The sequence below is a fragment of the Tachyglossus aculeatus genome, chromosome 11, assembly GCF_015852505.1.
Source record: "Tachyglossus aculeatus isolate mTacAcu1 chromosome 11, mTacAcu1.pri, whole genome shotgun sequence".
In the NCBI taxonomy this organism is placed as follows: Eukaryota; Metazoa; Chordata; class Mammalia; order Monotremata; family Tachyglossidae; genus Tachyglossus; species Tachyglossus aculeatus.
The window spans coordinates 20911086-20932396 of NC_052076.1; the positions used below are offsets into that span (position 1 = coordinate 20911086).

The 21311-nt window shown below is 49.6% G+C and overlaps 1 protein-coding gene across 1 annotated transcript in view; it reads right to left on the reverse strand.

Annotated features, from left to right (window-relative positions):
* Positions 1-3404: 3404 nt before the first annotated feature.
* The window catches only part of LOC119935194 (multiple epidermal growth factor-like domains protein 11), a 150312-nt gene continuing 132405 nt past the window's right edge, over positions 3405-21311 (reverse strand). Inside the window, exons 12-13 of the mRNA XM_038754851.1 lie at positions 3742-3853; positions 3405-3507 (exon numbers count right to left, since the gene is read on the reverse strand). The gene's annotated coding sequence lies outside the window, so the exon portion shown is untranslated. The remainder of the gene's footprint in view (positions 3508-3741; positions 3854-21311) is intronic.

Sequence of the window (21311 nt, forward strand, 5' to 3'; positions counted from 1 at the left end):
AAGGGGGCAGGAAGAAACAGAGAGGGGAAGGGAGCATGAAGAAACAGAGAGGGGGAAGGGGGCAGGAAGAAACAGACAGGGAATGGGGGAGCCCAAAAGAAACAGAGAGGGTGAGAAGGAGCATGAAGAAACAGAGACGGGGGCGGAGGGAATGAAGAAACAGAGAGGGTGAAGGACGACAGAAAGGAACAGAGAGGGTGAAGGGAAGACAGGAAGAAAAGGAGAGGGTGAAGGGGAGCAGGAATAAACAGAGGGGGGAGGGGGGCAGGAAGAAACATTAAGGGCAAGGGGGGCAGGAGAAACATTTATTCATTCAATCGTATTTATTGAGCGCTTACTGTGTGCACAGCACTGTACTAAGCACTGGGGGCAGGAGAAACAGAGAGGGGAAGAGGGCCGGAAGAAAGAGATTTAGGAATCAGTCACATAGAGATGGCAGTTAGAGCATGGCTTAGTGGATACCGCTTACTATGGCTCTGCACACAGTAAGCGCTCCAAAAACACGATTGAATCAATGATAGAGCATGGGCCCGGGAGTCTGAAGACCTGGATTCTAATCCTGGCTCCATCCAATGTCTGCTGCTTGGGTAATTATAAATCATAATATTCACATGAATGGTATTTGTTAAGCACTTAGTATGTGTCGGCACTGTACTAAGTGCTGGGGTGGATACAAGCAAATCCAGTTGGACACAGTGCATGTCCCACACAGGGCTCATATTCATTCTCAATCCCCATTTTACAGATGAGATAACTGAGGCACAGAGCAGTGAAGTGGCTTGCCCAAGGCCACAAAGCACACAAGTGGTGTAGCTGGGCTTAGAACCCATGACCTTCTGACTCCCAAGCCTGTGCTCCATCCACCGCAACTCGGTTACCTCATCTGAGTAAAATGGGGAGTAAGAGTCTGAGCCCCACATTTGATGGGGACTATGCCCAACCTGATTAACTTGAATCCACCCCAGCACTTACCACAGAGCTTGGCACATAATTAGGCGCTTAACAAGTACCACAATTACTACTAGGATTCCTTTCAGCTCTCACCTGCTCATTCCTTCCCAGCACTTGGCACGGTACTCTCTCCGCACAAAGGAGACAGAGACACATAGTAGTCTTTCTCCTCCACATCCCCCTCTCAACCCTACTGCTACTCTTCTGCTTTCTTCTCCCCCTTCTCCTCCTCCTCCTCTTCCATGCCCCAGTAAAAGGATGCCTCCTGGAAGGACCAAGACAGTGTAGATGGCACCGTGCAAGACACCAACATTCCCAATCATCAACTCCTTCACGGATTCAAGGGTTCAGTCTCAGGGCCCAGGGTCACCAGCCAACTTCAACAGGAGACTTTTCTCTCCATCATTTTCACCCTGTTAATTCATCTCTCCCGCCACCTCCTCCTCCCCCCACCCCGCAGCCAACAGCTAAGCTAAATTTTGTGAGGGTAAGTGGGAGAAACCATCTTATACTTCTCTTGTAATGATAATTGTAATGATCAATAATTGTGGTCTTTGTGAAGTGCTTACTATGTGCGATGAACTGAGAAGCAGCATGGCCTAGTGGACAGAGCACAGGCCTGGGAGTCAGAAGGACCTGAGTTCTAATCCAGCATTGCCACCCATCTGCTGGGTGACCCTGGGCGAGTGACTTCACTTCTCTTTACTTAGCTACATTGTGAAAATGTAGATGAAGACTGTGAGCCCCATGTTGGACAGCGATTGTGTCCAACCTGCTTAGCTTGTATCAACCCCAAGACTCAGAAGAGTGCTGGATACATAGTAAGCGCTTAACAAATACCATCTCTCTCACCCACTAAGATAGGTTTTTGGAAGGTAAGTAGGGGAAACTGTCAACTTATCTTTTAGTTATTGTAATAATAATAATACTTGGAATAATTAATAATTGTGGTATTTATTAAGCACTTATTATGCAATAAGTACTGAGAAGTAGCATGGCCTACTGGATAGAGCATGGGTTCAGGAATCAGAAGTACCTGAATTCTAATCCCGGCTCCGCCACTCATCTGCTGTGTGACGTAGGGCAAGCCGCTTCATTTCTCTGGGCCTCCGTTCCCCTGTCTGGAAAATGGAGATTAAAACTATGAGCCCCATGGGGGACAGGGACTGTGTCCAACCTGACTAGCTTGTACCTAAACCAGCACTTGGTACAACGCATAGCCCAGACGTATGGGCTTTTAAAAAGACCGTTTAAAAACATATTTAAAAAGACACGTTGTTCCTGGGACACCATCCGCTCACAGTAGCAGAAACGGAAAGTCCTCTCCCAGACTTTGCCCTAGCTAGAGATGGCACCACTGTCCTTCCCCTCTCATGATCCCGTGACCACGGTGTCATACCTGACTCCTCTCTCTCATTCAACCCACGCACTTAATCACAAAATCCTGTCAGTCCCACCACCTTGACTACATCGCTAAAATCTGCCCTTTCCTCTCCATCCCAAACTGCTACCATGTTCATATAATCACTCATCCTTCCTATCCTGCCTATGTTACTACATCAGCCTCTTTGCTGACCTCCCAACCTCCTGCCTCTCTCCAGTCCGGTCCAAAGTTCACTGAGGTGCCCCGGTAATCTTTCTATAGAAACCTTCAGGTCATATCCACTCTCTCCTCTAAAACTTCTAACGGTGGCCTATTCACCTCTGTATCAAACAAAAACTCCTCACCGTTGGTGTTAAAGGACTCCATCCCCTCCTACCTCATCTTGCTTCTCTCCTACAACCCAGAACCTCACACTCTGCTCCTCTGGTGCTAACATTCTCACTCTGCTTCCATCTCACCCGTCTCGCCGACGACCCCTGGCCCACATCCTACCTGTGGTCTAGAACACCCTTCCTCCTCAAATCCACCAGATGATGACTTTTCCCTCGCTTCAACGCCTTAAGGGACATCTCCTCCAAGAGGCCTTCCCAGACTTCCCCCACGCTTCCTCATCTCCCACTTCCTTCTGCATCACCCTGACTTACTCCCTTTGCTCTTCCCCCCTTTCCCAGCCCCAGAGCACTTCTGTCTATAGCTGTCATTTTATTTATTTGTATTGAAGTCTGTTCATTTGGATGGCTGTCTGTCACCTCCTCCAAACTGTGAGCTCGTTGTGGGCAGGTATCGTCACTCTTTATTGTTGTGCTGTCCTTTCCCAAGTGCTTAGAACAGTGCTCTGCAAAAAGTAAGTGCTTAATAAATACAATTGAACAAATGAATGCATAAGAGCGAAGGCCCCCAGCCACTAACGAGAGGCCGGGTGGATTTCGAGCACCCTCTTGGGCCGGTCCGTGTCCGGCTCCACTGCCTAGACTGAGGTCCCTGGGTCAGCAGGATGGTGCCGGATTCCCTGTCCCCCCCCGGGGGGACCCCATACCTGACACCCCTGGGGCCGAGGCTTACCCTGGGAATTCTTTGGTGTTGTATGACACACGTATCAGGATGGGGAGGAAATGATGGTCTCTTTTCTTGGCTCTGTGTCAGTCAAAAGTTACTTAGCTTCTTTTCTAGAACTATACAAATGTAGAAAAGAGGGTTCAGTTTAAGGCAGGAAACAACAAGGTAAAATTGCCGTCACAAACCCAACACCAAGGAAACAATGTCTTTCCTTCCCTCTTCGGATATCCCCCCTCCAACCTGACCACCCGCGATTATTATGATCAAATCGATCCCTGCCTAGAGAAACCCAAGCACAGCGAATCTCCCGCAACACACATCAATGCGATACATAAAAACAGATTGCTCACCCCCAGATCAGTGCTGGATCCCTAGAATAAGCATCTCTTTGGAGGCCAGTAGTATCATTCCTTGTCATCACTCCTACGGCAACTTTCTTCCCAAGACCCATTTGGTGATTTTCTGTGGAAAGAAAGAACAGAGGAGAGATTCATTCAATCGTATTTATTGAGCGCTTACTGTGTGCAGAGCACTCATCATCATCATCAATCGTATTTATTGAGCGCTTACTATGTGCAGAGCACTGTACTAAGCGTTTGGGAGGTACAAATTGGCAACATATAGAGACAGTCCCTACCCAACAGTAGGCTCACAGTCTAAAAGGGGGAGACAGAGAACAAAACCAAACATACTAACAAAATAAAATAAATAGAATAGATATGTACAAATAAATTAAGTAAATAGAGTAAAAAAATATGTACAAACATATATACATATATAAAGGTGCTGTGGGGAAGGGAGGGAGGTAAGATGGGGGGATGGAGAGGGGGACGAGGGGGAGAGGAAGGAAGGGGCTCAGTCTGGGAAGGCCTCCTGGAGGAGGTGAGCTCTCAGCAGGGCCTTGAAGGGAGGAAGAGAGCTAGCTTGGCGGATGGGCAGAGGGAGGGCATTCCAAGCCCAGGGGATGACGTGGGCCGGGGGTCGATGGCGGGACAGGTGAGAAAGAGGTACGGTGAGGAGATCAGCGGTGGAGGAGCGGAGGGTGCGGACTGGGCTGTAGAAGGAGAGAAGGGAGGTGAGGTAGGAGGGGGCGAGGTGATGGAGAGCCTTGAAGCCGAGGGTGAGGAGTTTCTGCCTGATGCGCAGATTGATTGGTAGCCACTGGAGATTTTTGAGGAGGGGAGTGATATGCCCAGAGCGTTTCTGGACAAAGATAATGCGGGCAGCAGCATGAAGTATGGATTGAAGTGGAGAGAGACACGAGGATGGGATATCAGAGAGAAGGCTGATGCAGTAGTCCAGACAGGATAGGATGAGAGCTTGAATGAGCAGGGTAGCGGTTGGGATGGAGAGGAAAGGGCGGATCTTGGCAATGTTGTGGAGCTGAGACCGGCAGGTTTTGGTCATGGCTTGGATGTGAGGGGTGAATGACAGAGCGGAGTCGAGGATGACACCAAGGTTGCGGGCTTGTGAGACGGGAAGGATGGTAGTGCCGTCAACAGAGATGGGAAAGTCAGCGAGAGGGCAAGGTTTGGGAGGGAAGACAAGGAGTTCAGTCTTCAACATGTTGAGCTTTAGGTGGCGGGCAGACATCCAAATGGAGATGTCCTGAAGGCAGGAGGAGATGCGAGCCTGGAGAGAGGGGGAGAGAGCAGGGGCAGAGATGTAGATCTGGGTGTCATCAGCGTAGAGATGATAGTTGAAGCCGTGGGAGCGAATGAGGTCACCAAGGGAGTGCGTGTAGATCGAGAACAGAAGGGGACCAAGCACTGAACCTTGGGGAACCGCCACAGTGAGCGAATGGGAGGGGGAGGAGGAGCCTGCAAAAGAGACTGAGAAAGAACGACCGGAGAGGTAAGAGGAGAACCAGAAGAGGACGGAGTCTGTGAAGCCAAGGTCAGATAGCGTGTTGAGAAGAAGGGGGTGGTCCACAGTGTCAAAGGCAGCTGAGGGGTCGAGGAGGATTAGGACAGAGTAGGAGCCATTGAATTTGGCAAGCAGGAGGTCATTGGTGACCTTTGAGAGGGCAGTTTCCATGGAATGTAGGGGACGGAAGCCAGACTGGAGGGGGTCGAGGAGAGAGTTGTTATTGAGGAATTCTAGGCAGCGAGTGTAGACAACTCGTTCAAGGAGTTTGGAAAGGAATGGTAGGAGGGATATGGGACCATAACTAGAAGGTGAGGTGGGGTCAAGAGAGGGTTTTTTTAGGATGGGAGAGACATGGGCATGTTTGAAGGCAGAGGGGAAGGAACCAGTGGAGAGTGAGCGGTTGAAGATGGAAGTTAAGGAGGGGAGAAGGGATGGAGCGAGAGATTTCATGAGATGAGAGGGAATGGGGTCAGAAGCACAGGTGGCTGGAGTAGCACTTGAGAGGAGGGAGGAGAGCTCCTCTGAGTACACTGCTGGGAAGGATGGGAGAGTAGCAGAGAGTGTTGAGAGCCGGGGGGATGGAGAAAGGGGGGAAGAGACTTTGGGGAGGTCGGACCTGATTGATTTAATTTTGTTAATGAAGTAGGAGGCCAGATCGTTGGGGGTGAGGGAAGGAGGAGGGGAGGAACCGGGGGCCTGAGAAGGGAGTTGAGTGTACGGAAGAGCTGGCGGGGGTGATGGGCATGGGTGTCAATAAGGGAGGAGAAATAGCTTTGTCTGGCAGAGGAGAGGGCTGAGTTAAGGCAGGAAAGGATAAACTTGAAGTGAACGAGGTTGGCATGGTGTTTAGACTTTCGCCAGCAGCGTTCGGCAGCTCTAGCATAAGAGCGAAGGAGGCGGACAGTGGCAGTGATCCAGGGCTGTGGGTTAGTGGTGCAAGAGCGGCAAAGGGAGAGGGGAGCGAGTGAGTCTAGCTGAGTAGAAAGGGTAGAGTTGAGAGCAGTAATCTGATCATCAAGACTGGGTAGAGAGGAGAGGGCGGCGAGATGGGGTGTGAGGCGCTCCGAAAGATGGGTGGGGGTCAGAGAGCGGAGATCTCTGTGAGGGAGTAATACGGATTTACAGTGGAAAGGAGTGTGAGTGAGGAGGCAGGTGAGAAGATTATGATCAGAGAGAGGGATTTCAGAGTTGGTGAGGGTGGACACAGTGCAGCGGTAGGAGATGATGAGGTCGAGGGTATGACCAAGTTGGCGAGTGGGTGAGGTGGGGTGGAGGAAGAGGTTGGCAGCGTCAAGGAGAGATAGAAGGCGGGCGGCAGAGGAGTCGTTAGGGATATCCATGTGGATATTGAAGTCTCCGAGGATCAGAGTGGGCATGGAGAAGGAGAGAAGGAAGTTGAGGAATGGGTCAAAGTCTGTACTAAGCACTGTACTAAGCACTTGGGAAGTACAAGATTAATCCTGCTTTGCCAAGTCCAAACCCATGGACCCATGTCAACTCGTTGGGCCCCTGAAAAAAAACAATTAAAGAAGGAAGAAAAAGGGGTGGAATCTGTTGTTAAGGTATTACTATGTGCCAGGCATTGTACTAGATGCTTGTACTATATACAGCTCATCAAGTTGGACCCAATCCGTGTCCTATTTGGGGCTCTTAGTCTGCTTCCCCATTTTCCAGGTGAGGAAACTGAGGCCCAGAGTAGTGAAGCAAGTTACCAAAGGTCACCCAGCAGACAAGCAGCGGAGCCGGGATGAGAACCCGAGTCCTTCTGTCCCCTGGACGCGGCCTCCATCCGCTGGGCCACCCTGCTTCCCTTCCCCACTGCTCCGTGGGCTGACTCCTCCCCAAGTCCCTTCCCCTCTGTGTCTGCTGGGAGTTGCCTTTCTGCTCTCCGGGCTGGGGACAGGGATGACTTCTCCGCTGGAAACTTCAACTCTACCTCTACACTCTGTGTACGGAGCTGTAGTTTCTCCATTTATATTAATGTCTGTTTCCCTCTCTAAACTGGAAGCTCATTGTGAGCTGGGAATGGATCTGTTCTGCTGTACCCTCCCAAGTGTTTAGTACAGTGCTCTGCTCACATGAAGTGCTCAGTAAATACAACTGACAAGCAGCGTGGTTCATTGGAATGGGCCTGGGCTTGGGAGCCAGAGGTCATGGGTTCTAATCCCAGCTCCGCAACTTGTCACCTGTGTGACTGTGGGCAAGTCACTTAACTTCTCTGGGCCGGTTACCACATCTGTTAAATGGGGATTAAAACTGTGAGCCTCACGTGGGGCAACCTGATCACCTTGTATTCCCCCCAGCGCTTAGAACAGTGCTTCGCACATAGTAAGCACTTAAACACCATCATTATTATTATACCAGGGGTTGGGGAAGGGTTTCTTCCTTCCTTAGGGAGGCAGGGGTCTCACCGCTGAGCCCAGGGAAGGGGGCTTCTGAAGCACCGTTCTTGGGACAGACATGAGCTCATAATGCAAAGGGAAGGGGATCAAAAACAGAAAAAAAAAAGCCCAAAACCTGTTCCCAAGACAGCAATAGAAGTCTTTGGTGTTCAAAACTCCCCTCGGTATCGCCATCAAGTTCAAAGCCCATCTCCCCCAAGAGGTCTTCCCTAAGCCCTCTTTTCCTCTTCTCCCACTCCCTTCTACATCGCCCTGACTTGCTCGGTTTGTTCTTCTCCCCTCCCAGCCCCACGGCACTGTCATTTTCTCTATTTCTATGAATGTCTGTCTCCCCCACCCTAGACTGTAAGCTCACTGTGGGCAGAGAATGTGTCTGTTTATTGTTGTATTGTACAATCCCAAGTGCTTAGTACAGTGCTCTGCACATAGTAAGCACTCAAAAAATCAGAGAGGCAGCGTGGCTCAGTGGAAAGGGCCCGGAATTGGGAGTCAGAGGTCGTGGGTCCTAATCCCAGCTCCGCCACTTGTCAGCTGTGTGACTTTGGGCAAGTCACTTAACTTCTCTGTGCCTCAGTTCCCTCATCTGTAAAATAGGGATGAAGAATGCGAGCCCCTCGTGGAGCAACCTGATCACCTGGTAACCTCCCCAGCACTTAGAACAGTTCTTTGCACATAGTAAGTGCTTAATAAATGTCATCATCAAATACAATTGAACGAATGAATGAACGAATCCTCCTTCTCCAATTGCCAGAGAAAATTCTTATTTTAAATTCATTTCCACTAGCTTTTAACTCTCTTCTCACAGCTGAACAATCATTCCGAGGATTGCCGATTCTGTCTCTTGCCAAGTGCATGGGAAATTGTAGAAACAATCCCTGCCTTTGAGGAGTTTATGGTCAAATGTGTGAGTAGCATTGTCCTAAGCAATTGGGAGAGTTTGAAAGCATTAATTGCCACGGTCCCTGCCTTCCAAGAGCTTACAGTCTACTATGGGCAGGGCACTGTACCAAGGACTTGGAAGAGCACACTGAGACTTAGTAAATGTAAGCCCTGCCTTCAGAAAGCTTACAATCAGCTGTGTACAGAGGACTATGCTGCAAGCTGGGGACAGTGCAATAGCATAGCGTCGGGAGACATGATCCCTGCCCTCAAAGATCTTATAACCTAGAGGGGGAGATGCTTACCATGTACAGAGCACTGTAGTAGATGGCCATATGCAGACCACTTGACCTAGCCATCTACCATGTGCAGAACATTGTGTTAGACAGCTATATCTAAAAAAGTCTAATTGGGCTCTAATGTATGCAGAGAACTCTACCGGGCACCTGTTGTGTAGAAAACACTGTACCAGTGGCCTACGTTACGCAGAGCACTGTACTGATCACCGACTGTTTGCAGAGTGCAAGGAACACCCTCCTTACTCAAATCCAACGGAAAATTACTCTTCCTGCTTCAATGTCTTCTTGAAGGCACATCTCCTTCAAGAGGCCTTCCCTATCTAAGCCCCCCTTTCCTCTTCTCCCACTCCCTTCTGTGTCACCCTGATTTTCTCCCTTTATTCGTCCTCTCTTCATGCCTCACAGCACTTACACACATATCTGTCATTTATTTATTTCTATTCACGTCTGTCTCCCCTCTAGACTGTAAGCTCATTGTGGGCAGGGAATGTGCCTATTCATGGTTATATTGTACTCTCCCAAGTGCTTTTGTACAGTGCTCTGCACATACTGAGTGCTCCATAAATACCACTGAAGGAATGAATGAGTCAGTCAGATATGAAGAGGGAGTGCAGTCCAGAGGCAGAATGTGGGTGAGAGGTCGGCGGCGAGACAGGAGAGATCCAAGTTCTGGTGAGAAAGTGAGCATTAGAGGAGAGAAGGGTGCAGGCTGGTTTGTATGAGGAGAGTAGTGAGGTGAGGTAGGAGGGGGCAAGGTGATTGAGTGCTTTAAAGCCAATGGTGAGGAGCTTTTCTTGGGTGCAGAGGGAGATGGACAACCACCAGCTGTTCTCGAAGAGTGGGGAAAACTTGGTCTGAACGATTTTGTGGGAAAATCCTCCGGGCAACTGAGTGAAGTGTGGACTAGAGTGGGGAAAGACAAGAGGCAGGGAGGTCAGCAAGGAGGCTGATACCGTAATCAAGGTGGGAGAGAAGAAACCCTGGGGTTAAAGTTGAAGCAGTCTGGATGGAAAGGTCGGGTCGGATTTCAGCCATGTAGTGAAGGTAGAACTGGAAGGATTTTGTCCTGGATTGAACAGTTAAGTTGAATGAGAGAGAGTGGAGTCAAGGAGAATGGCCAAGGACAGTCGATCACCCTCCCCGCCTTCAAAAACTTATAGAAGGCACATCTCCTCCAAGAGGCCTTCCCCGATTAAGTTTCCTCTTCTCCCATTCTCTTCTGTGTCACCCTTGAGCTTGGATTTGTTCTCAATTCATCCATCCCTCAAGTCCACAGCACTCGAGGATATGTCTGTAATTTCTTTAAATGAATGTCTGTCTCCCCTCCTGGGGACCGTAAATTCGTTGTGGGCAGGGAGTGTGTCTACCCACTCCATTAGATATTTCCCTCCAAAGTGCTCAGCACAGCGCTCTGCCTCTGGTAAGCACACAATACATACCACTGAGTGATTCACTGTTTCTGATGGGCCTGGCTCCAGTCCTCTCCACCACCTGTATTCATAAATGGTAAGCTCCACAAGGGACACAGCCCCTGTCTAACTCCCACCTGCTTATTATTGCCCAGGGCTTAGAACAGTGCTCTGCACACAGTAGAAGCTCAGTAAAGATCTTTGCTGCTGCTAGGACATCAGGATTGTGCACACCCACCGCTGGGTCACCTCTGAGTAGCAGCGTGGCCTAGCAGAAAAGTCCAAGCCTGGGAGTCAGGGGACCTGGGTTCTAATCCTGCCTCGGGCACTTGCTTTGTCTACTTGGGTTTGTTTAACGTCTCTGGGTCTCAGCACTGTCGTATGTAAATGGGAAGGAGAGATCCATTCTCCCTCCTCTTGGATGAACGTGAGCCCCAACTGGGACAGTGGGCATTTGTTGAGCACTTACTCGGTGCCAGGCACCATTCTAAACTCAGGGGTAGATACAAGGTCATCAAATTGGACACAGTCCATGTCCCACATGGATCTCAGTCTCAATCCCCATCTAACAGAATAGGTAACTGAGGCACAGAGAAGTCAAGTGACTTGCTCAAGGTCAAACAGCAGACAAGAGGCAGAGTCATGATTAGAACCCAAGTCCTTGGCCTGGGTTTTAACTGCTACACCATCCTGTTTCTCTGCTACTGGCAGATATATTCCTTGCCTACGTGGAGCTTACAGACTACAGTCTAAGCTACTCTAGGTACACGACAAGGACTTAACCCTACCTGTTCCTGGGGAAAATCTGTCTTTTTTTTTATTTATCCAAGTTCATCTTTAAGAACAATCTGGTGAGAAAAAAGAAAACCGAGTGCTGCTGGACAGGACACTGGGCAAGTCAAGGGAGATGTTTCTCCCAAAGATATCTTACTACAGAGGGCATTCTTTAATGCTCAACTTTCCAATCAACAGTATTTCTTGAGGGCCATGTGCCCATAGCGTGCTGGGCTGGGCATCTCCTGAATGCAGCATGGCTTAGTGGATAGAGCACAAACTTGGGAGACAGAGGTCGTGGATTCTAATTCCGCCTCTGCCATTTGTCAGCTGTGTGACCTGGGGCGAGTCACTAACTTCTCTGTGCCACAGTTACTTCATCTGTCAAGTGGGGATGAAGACTATGAGCCCCATGTGGGACAGCCTGATTACTTTGTATCTACCCCAGCGCTTAAAACAGTGTTGGACACTTAGTAAGTGCTTCACAAATACCATCATTATCATTATTATCATCGTTATTTACAAAAATACAACATAATTAAGAGACTTGATCCCTGCCCTCAAGGAGCAGATGGCAACAGGACAACCAATGAGATGAAGAGAAGCAGCGAGGCTTAGTAGGCAGAGCACGGACCAGTGAGTTGGAGGGATCTGGGTTCTAATACCCACTCGACTACATACCTGCTGTGTGACCTTGGGTGTGTACCCTGCTGTGTCACTTCTCTGTGCCATGGTTACCTCATCTGTAAAGTGGGGATTAAGATTGTGAGGCCCAGGTGGGACAGGACTGTACTCAATCCAATTTGGTAAACCCTAACCCGGTACTGAAAACAGCGTTAGCACAGGATAAGAGTTTTGCAAATACTACAATTATCACTATTATTACCAAGTCAAACCCATGAAACCTTAGAGGATGTTTGACAACTTTGAAGGTAAAGATAAGAGTCATTGTGTTGCCCAGATCGATCCTGCTGTGATATTAGAGTGCTTATTGTATGCCAGGCACTCTACTAAACACAAGAGGGCCGGTAGACCCATAAGGTGCTCTAAAGGAGTTTATCGTGTGCAGAACAGTGTACCGAGCACTTGGAAAAGCACGGTAAAGTGGAGACGATCCCGCCCTCAAGGAGCTTACAGTCTGCACGCAGAGCACTGAACTAAACACTCGAAAGGCATGATAGTTTAGGAATGTGATCCCAAGCCTCAGAGACCTCACCGTCTACTACGTGCAGGGCACTGTACTGATCACCTAGGAGAGTACAAGAGAGCCAGAAGACACAATCCCTGCTCTCAAGGAGTTGACATTCTACCAGGGGAGACAGAGGAGAGGCTGTGGCATTCAAAACAGCACTTTAGAACTGGAACCTCAGCTGTTCATACAAGCATCATCTCTGGAACCAGTGGATAGAGTTGGTGGTACCCCTCCACCCGCAGGTCAAGAGGAAATGGACAAGCAGCGTGGCATAGTGGATAGAGTACTTGCCTGGGAGTTAGAACAATCTGGGTTCTAATTACAGTTCTACCACAGCAGACAAGTGGCAGAGCTGGGATCATGGCCCATGATCTTCTGACTCCTAGGCCCGTGCTCTGTCCACATTGTCATGCTGCTTCTCCTGGCAGGTATGTGGAGGAGCTGGGATTAGAACCACATCCTCCGACTCCCAAGCTAGGGCTCTTTCCATTAGGCAAATCTACTTCCCCATCCTCTTTAGGTAGGGGAGTTACGATCGAAGGAATCGAGATGGAGCTTAGCCTGTTGGAAACAGTACACCCTTAGGAGTCCAAGGAACTGGGTTCTAGTCCCAGATCTGTCACTTGCCTGCTGTGTGACCTCAGGCAAGTCACTCGACTTCTCCGAGCCTCATTTTCTTCATCTGCAAAATGGAGATTCAATCCCTGTTCTCTCTCCCCCTTAGACTGCGAGCCCCATGTGGGACAGGGATTGGATCTGCACTGATTTGGCACAGAGGACGTGCTTAACAGATACTACAATTACTAATCGCTGAATTCAAGACAAACCATTTGGGAGTATTTCTAGACTCATGAATTACTAGCCAGGTAATTTCCCTTTGAACTGCACTTAACAGGTCACTGGGTAATTCTATTCTGCAGCTTTCATTCATTCAATCATATTTACTGAGTGCTTACTGTGTGCAGACCATTGTTCTAAGTATATAGAAAGTACAATTCGGCAACAAATAGAGATAATCCCTACCCAATGGTTTCACAGTCTAGATGGGGGGGGGGGGGACAGACAACAAAACAAAACAAAGCAAGTGGACAGGCACCAATAGCATCAATGCAAATAAACTGCATTATAGGTGCATACACACATTATTCAGAAAATGGAATAATAAATTTGTACATATATACACAAGGGCTGCAGGGGTGGGGAGGGGAGCAGAGCAGAGGAAGGGAGTAGGGGCGATGGGGAGGGAAGGAGGAGCAGAGGAAAAGTGGGGCTCAGTCTGGGAAGGCCTCCTGGAACAGGTAAGCTTTCAGTAGGGCTTTGAAGGGGGGGAAGTATGTTAGTTTGGTGGATGTGAGGTAGGAGAGCATTCCAGGCCAGAGGTAGGACGTGGGCCTGGGGTCGACAGTGGGACGGGTGAGAACGAGGCACAGTGAGGAGGTTAGCGCCGGCAGAGGAGCGGAGTGTGCGGGCTGGGCTGTAGAAGGAGAGAAGGGAGGTGAGGTTGGAGGGGCCAAGGTGGTGGAAAGTCTTGAAGCCGAGAGTGAGGAGTTTTTGCTTCATGCTAAGGTTCATAAGCAACTACTGGAGATTTTGGAGGAGAGGGGTGACATGCCCAGAGTGTTTCTGTAGAAAGATAATCCGGGCAGCAGGGTGTCGGTTGCTTACTACGAGTTTACAGTTTAGAAGGACAGTCTCAACTCAATCAGTGGTATTTATTGAGCACTTAGTGCCGAGCATTGGACCGAGCACTTGGGAGAGGACAATACAGCAGAGTTGGTAGACACAATCCCTGCCCACGACCAACTTACCCAGATGTTTTTAGCGGAGAAGAGGATGAGACATCACCTGGAAGTTCTCTTCACTGACTGGTCTCTTCATTTGACCTTTCTGACCGCTCCCTTTTTTTAAATGGTATTTGTTAAGTCCTTGACAATGTGCCGCATGCAATTCTAAGTGCTGGGGCAGGTAAGAGCCCATGAGTCTGGATACAGTCCATGTCCCACATGGGGCTCATGGTCTTACTCCCCAAATTAAGCTCAACGAGGACAGGAAATATGGGACTGGATTAACTTTTATCTACCCCAGCATTTAGTGGCATAGTTGTAATGGCATTTGTTAAGCGCTTACCATGTGCAAGGCACTGTTACAAGTACTGAGGATATAAGCTAATCAGTCCACGGCCCATGTACGAAATGGAGCGCACAGTCTTTATCCACATTTTACAGATGAGAAAACTGAGGTACAGAAAAGCAAAGTGACCCACCCAACATCACACGGTGAACAAGTGGCATAGATGCAACCAGAACCCAGGTCCTTCTGTCTCCCAGGCCCAGGATCTCTCCGTAAAGGTACACCATTTAGCGCTCAAATACCACATGAATGACACGGCTTCGGCTACTACATCAATTTGAACGACTCGCTGGATCTCCTCTCAGAGTCTGCCGAGCTAGTGTGGGAACAGATTTTTCTTTCAGGACAAGATCATCAGGTCATCAATGATGCTTCCACCTTAGTATACCCCCTCTCTGTAATTTAGATTGATATCTGTCTGTAAACTCATTGCGGGCAGGGAACGGGTCTCTGACTCGGTAGTACGGGACTTTCCCAAGTGCTCTGTACAGTGCTCCGCACACAGTAAGCACTCAATACCACTGATTGACTGCTTATCATTATTATCATTATTATATGATTATATTATCATTATTATATGACAATTATGACACTTCCACAAAGATTTGGATAGACTCACTGCGGCATCCAGAAGTACCAGCATACAAAAAAGTGGTTATAATAGGGAGATTTTGCTATTCAGATCTGGGGAAAGAAAAAAATGTCATCAGAACTCAAGATATCTGCCTCACGTGGGACAGGGACCGTGTCCAACTCGATTTGCTTCTGTCCACCCCGGCTCTTGGTACAGTGCCAGGCACATTCTAAGTGCTTGACAAATACCATTGTTAATTATTATAATAATGAAATGGGGATTCAATACTTGTTCCCCCCTCCTTCTTGTACTGTGAGTTCCATGTGGGATGGGCAATGAGTCTGATTTGATCACCTCGAATCTACCCAGGGCTTGGCATGTAGTGGGCACTTAAACGCCACCACGATTATTATTGCTATAGAGAAGCAGCATGGATCAACTGAAAGAGCACAGGCTTGGGAGTCAGAGGTCAGGGGTTCAAATCCCAGCTCCACCAGTTGTCAGCTGTGTGACTTTGGGCTCATCACAACTTCTCTGTGCCTAAGTTACCTCATCTGTAAAAAGGGGATTAAAGCTGTGAGCCCCACGTGGGACAACCTGATCACCTTGAATCCTTCCCCAGCACTTAGAACAGTGCTTTGCACACAGTAAGCGCTTAACAAATGCTATTATGATGATGATTCAGGAGGGGGTGGGAGGCAGGAGATTTCTCAACAGATTTCCATCCTCTCCTCCTTTTGCCTTGATAAGTAGAGGAGGGTCATTTGGCTTGGCAGACTGCACATTGCCCAAATGGGCACTTGGGAGAGTAATTGACAGGGTTTATCTTACATTGACCACTTTACCTAGCACTTAGTGGCATTCACCAGAGGTGGTAGACACAGTCCTTGCTTTCAAGGGTCTTACATTCTACTGGGGAAGGCAGACACTAAAATACAATTACAGGTCGGGGGGGATTTCTGGGGCACAAGATATATTTGTATGGACAAACGTGCGTGCCCACATGAGCTATCTGTGCATGGCTATGTAAATAGATATTTTGAATTGTCTGTCTTGTGGTGGGTGTACGTGCCCAGCTAGGATGTCTCCGTGCCTCTGCCACTGGTCTGCTCTCTGACTTTGGGCAAGTCACTTCACTTCTCTGGGGCTCAGTTACCTCATCTGTAAAATAGGGATTAAGACTGTGAGCCCCACGTGGGACAACCTGATAACCTTGTATCCACCCTAGCACTTAGAAAAGTGCTTCGCACATAGTAAATGCTTAAATGCCATCACTATTATTATTATTATTATTATTCCCCCCAGGGCTTGGTTGTGGGAGCTTAACCAATGCCATGATTAATTAATCCCAGCTCTGGCACTTCTCTGCTGGGTGACCTTGGGCAGGTCACAAAACTTCTCTGGACCTCAATTACCTCACCTGTCAAATGGGGATGGAGAATTTGAGCCCTGTGGGGGACAGGTACTGCGTCCAATCGAACTGCCTTTTAACTATCCCTGGACTTGGCGTGGTGCTTGGCCCATGGTAAGTTATTTGCAGATCCTACAATTATTATTAGTACTACTATTACAACACAACAAAGTTAGTAGACTTTCCTACCCACAACGAGTTCACAGACTAGAAGGAGAGACAGACATAAACATAAACAAACAACAGCTACCCTGACACTTATCTTGCCTTATGCCATCCAGGCTGCTCCGACCCAGAGCAACTCCACGGACACATCTCTCCCAGAACGCCCCACCTCCATCAGCAATCATTCTGGTGGCGTTTCTGTAGAGTTGTTTTGGTAAGAACACGGAAGCAGTTTACCATCGCCTCCTTCTGCGTGGTAGACTTGAGCATCTGCCCACAACTTTTCCGTAACGCCGCTGCCAAACACAGGTAAGTTTTGACTTGTAGCAGATTGCATTCCGCTCGCAAGCCACTGCCCAAGCTAGGAATGGAATGGACAGGCCTCTGTTTGACTCTCCCTCCAGTAGTCGAGACTGGTAGAGTAATGGAAACTCTCCAGCTGTGACCCTGAGAAGGGATCCTAACACTTAGCAAGTGCATAATATCACCATTATTGTGATTATTCTTAGAAAATTGGAGAGGGGAAAGCAGAAACCCAGAGAGTTTGGGGGACACTCAGACAGTCACACTTCCATTCTCGGGCTCCTTCGCGGGCTCCTCCTCCGTCTCCCACCCCCTCACTGTGGGAGGGTTCCTCAAGGTTCACTTCTGGATCCCCTTCTAGTCTCCATCTACACAGGCTACCCTGGAGAACTCATTCACTCCCATGACTTCAAAAAGCACCTCTATGCCGACAATACCCAAACCCCTATCTCTGGCCCTAATCTCTCCCCCTCTCTCCAATTTCGCAACTCCTCCCGCCTTCAAGACATCTGTACTTGGATGTCGTCCTGTCACCTCAAACTGGGCATGTCCAAAACAGAGCTCCCTATCTTCCCACCCAAACCCCGGCCTTCCTATCACCAGAGACGGCACCACCATCCTTCCTGACTCGCAAGCCCATCACCTTGACGTCACCCTCGACTCCTCTCCGTCGTTCAACCCGCGTAGCCAATCCCTTGCTAAATCCTGTCAGTCTCTCCTCCGCAGCATCACTAAAATCCACCCTTTCCCCTCTCCGTTCAAGCGAATACCAAATTAATTCCTTCGCTCATCGTAACCTACCTGGATTCCTGCATCAGCCTCCTTGCTGACCTCCCAGCCTCTGGTCTCCCCCCACCTCCAATCTATACTTCCTTCTGCTACATGGATCATTTTTCTAGAGAAATATTCAGAACACGTCACCCAGCTCCTCAGAAAACTCCAGTGGTTGCCCATCCACATCTGCCACAAACTAAAATTCTTCTCCGTCGCCTTTAAAGCACTCCACCACCTTGTCCTACCTCATCTCACCTCACTTCTCCCCTTCTACAACCCAGCCCCTACACTTCGCTCCTCCGATACAATTGAGTGAATGAACTTTAGTTGCTTAAACATGACCGAATGACTTACAGACTGGGTGGTGGAAACTGGGACAACCTCCAGTCTGAGCCACAGCCCACCCTGCCCCTGTGCTGCCCCGTTCCTGGCTCTTGGGCCTAGAGGGTCCTGCCTCCCAGGCTTGCCCAGCCAATAGGGTCAGGGAGACAGAGGCTCTCCAACCAATGGGAGCCACACAATTCTGGTCCCTTCCTCTAGAATTGTGAATTCCTCTAGAATAGAGACCCTCAGGCTGGAGAGGCAGAGTGGGCAGGAGACCAAGAGGTATCATCACTCCTTCCATTTGATTTTCAAGACTCCCGCCCCCTTACCCAGACCGGGTGAGACTGAAAGAATGAGATCTGGGGGTGGGGAGGGAGGAGTGGGAGTTCTAGCCTGCCAAGCTCCAAGTTAGAAGCTGGTGGACTGCCTCTGCTTGGACTACACAGCTGGTCCCCCCAAATGAGAACCCTTCTGTGGAGCAGGCCTGCTACCACTGGCTCAAGGAGACTCAGGTGCGATGCATAACACAGACATATTATTCCATGCGGATGCAGGTGGCCTGACAGAGGCCAAGCTGCCAAGGGGATGGAGACAGGACAAGGGAAGGAGGGGGCCAGACTGTGCCATTTCTTTGGGTAGTGTGCCGGGGGAAACCACTTGGCACCTTACCACTCTAGGATTTGCTACAGATGCTCCCCACCCCTGATTTGGCTCCTCTGAGAGAGACAGCAATCATGTGACACATACATGTAGATAGACACACACACCCCCAACTACTCCTGTCCCTGTACCCCGCTCCCTCAGGGGCACCCCCGCCTCGGGCGGGCAGGCGAGTCTGTACTCTTGAAGCCAGAGATGGGGCAGATGACTCCAGATGGACCGAACCCAGAGGAAGCCTATCTATAGAATTAAGGGCCCCAGGTGACTTCACACCCGATCTTGAGGTCCATTCTCAGAGCATCTGTCCCGAACCCTAGACCCCTGTTTCCAGAACCCATATCCCCGTCCAAAGAGGGGCAGTCCCCTCATCCTGCTCTGGTCCTGACCCTCGTTCTCACACCAGAGACGCACGCATATCCATCACTTCCAGGAATCACTAGAGATTCGTGTGGCACCCATGATGCAGTGTTTGACCCTTGACCCCTACCCGAAAGAAATGGCATTGTCTGAAGGAAGGGGATACAATCGTGGGATGAGGGTGGGAAGGGGAATCCAGGGGGCAACAGCCTGGTGCCCACCAACACCCTCATGTGGGGGCCGGTGCAGTACTTGTAGAAACCCAAGAGTGGCCAGTTAGTCCTCGGCCATCCAGGGGGGCCGACGAACCAGACTGGTTCTGCACCGCAGCCTCCTGGGGACGGATGTGACCGTTGATTGGATGATGAGGTGTGCCCCCGGGGAGAGTGCAGGCCCATTACAGCTTAGGTGGTTGGAGGGGAGAAAGAGTGGATGGATCTCCAACGGGGAGCCCAGGCCTCCAGCCGGGGAGCAGGAAGTTGTATGTTGGATAGGAGCCTGGCCAGGGGTCACTCTGGAGCCAGGTGGGACTCGGTCACTGTGCTGAGTTGGGGATGATAAGAATGCAGTGGATTGTAACAGGGGATAAGGATCCCTTCACTATACACTCTCAAGCAGGCAGTACAGTGCTCCAGAGCTAAGTGCTCAATAAACACCATGAATTCCTCCCACTTGCCTGAAACAGAGCCCCAACGGCCCCAGACCTAAAATGTGACACTCACCATCCTGTCCACACCCTGAAGTCCTTGGGGAGGCAGGGATGGATGAGGGGGCCAGGTCTCCCATGGCTCATCGGGGGCTCAGGCTCCTTCCTTGGTCTTAGGATATACCACTTGTCAGCTGTGTGACTTTGGGCACGTCTCTTAACTTCTCTGTGCCTCAGTTACCTCATCTGTAAAATGGGGATCAAGATCGTCAGCCCCTTGTGGGACAATTTAATTACCTAGTATCTACCCCAGTGCTCAGAACAGTTCTTGGCACATAGGAAGCACTTAACAAATACGATCATTATTATTATTATTATTATTACTATTATTATTATTATTATTACCTGGTCAGGTCTCAGGGCAATCTCACTCTGCCCCCCTGCTCATGTCAAGGGGTACTGCCTCCTGTGCCCAGCCCCATCTGTGCCCTCACCCCTCAGCTGGACTGATCCCTGCACACTCACTGGAGAGAGCAGAGAGGAGAGTGAGACAGAGAGAGAGAGAGAGAGAGACAGAGAGGGAGACACAGGGGAGACCCCCTTTGAGACAGAGACAAAGCAGCCGCCACTCACACTACCCTGGCTGGCTTAGCCTGGAGTGGGGGGGTGTCCAGCTTTGGGGTGAACAATCTGGGTTTCCCCCGACAGAGTCTTACCCCTGCAGACCTCCTCCCCAATACACCCACCCAAACCCACTTCCGCAGGGGCTCACCTCTAAGCGGGCCGGTCTGGAAAGCTTCTCCAGGGAGGCAGAAAGAAGCTGCACTTTTGCCTTTTCTCCTCATGCAGCCAAGGCCCTGAAATTACTGACTAGAGGGGAAACGGGCATTAACATAAATAAATAAAACCATGGATATGTACATAGGTGCTGTGGGGCTGGGAAGAGGGATGAATAAAGGGAGTAAGTCAGGGCGATGCAGAAGAGAGTTGAAGAAAAGGAAAAGAGGGCTTAGTCAGGGAAGGCCTCATGGAGGAGATGAGCCCTATCCAGCGCCATCTGTTCGTTCCTTCACGCTTGTCCCTCTTCCCCACTTCAAGTTTGGCCAGACATGGGTGAGACCACACCCCATTAAGCCCCCTCTTTGGCCAGCTGGGGGTAAGAGACACAGTCCCTGCCCACTGGGAGCTCACAATCTAAGTCACTCAGACCGTCAGTTGATAAGATTTGAGCTCCTACTGTGTGCAGAGCACTGTACTAAGCCCTTGGAAGCATACATTAGAAAAATTTAACAGACACCTGCCCTACCCAAAACAAGCCGAGAAGGGGAAGCATTGACTTTGGAAAACCACGGTACGAACGCCTCCAAGAGTTCAACGCTACATGGCCCCTGCTCTTAAGAAGCATCCAGTCTGTGACAGACATTAAAGCTGAGGTACACAGGCAGAATGGCATATACGAGGTTGGTACACGGAGTAATGCTCGCTGAACCTAACATAAACTCGAATTGGCAGTTCGAGATTAAGAACAGAGTAAATGAGTACTTCAAGTGAAGGATGGCAGTATTGCATTAAGACATCAATAGTGTTTACTGAACGCTATTTGACAGAGCACAGTACAATGAGGAGGATGGGGGGGAGAGACCTCGATTGCTAAGGACAACCATTTCAGTTACTTGCATTTATCCAGCACTTTCCATGGGCCAAGCACAGTATCACAAGGCAGATAACAGATATACATTACACCCATTTAAG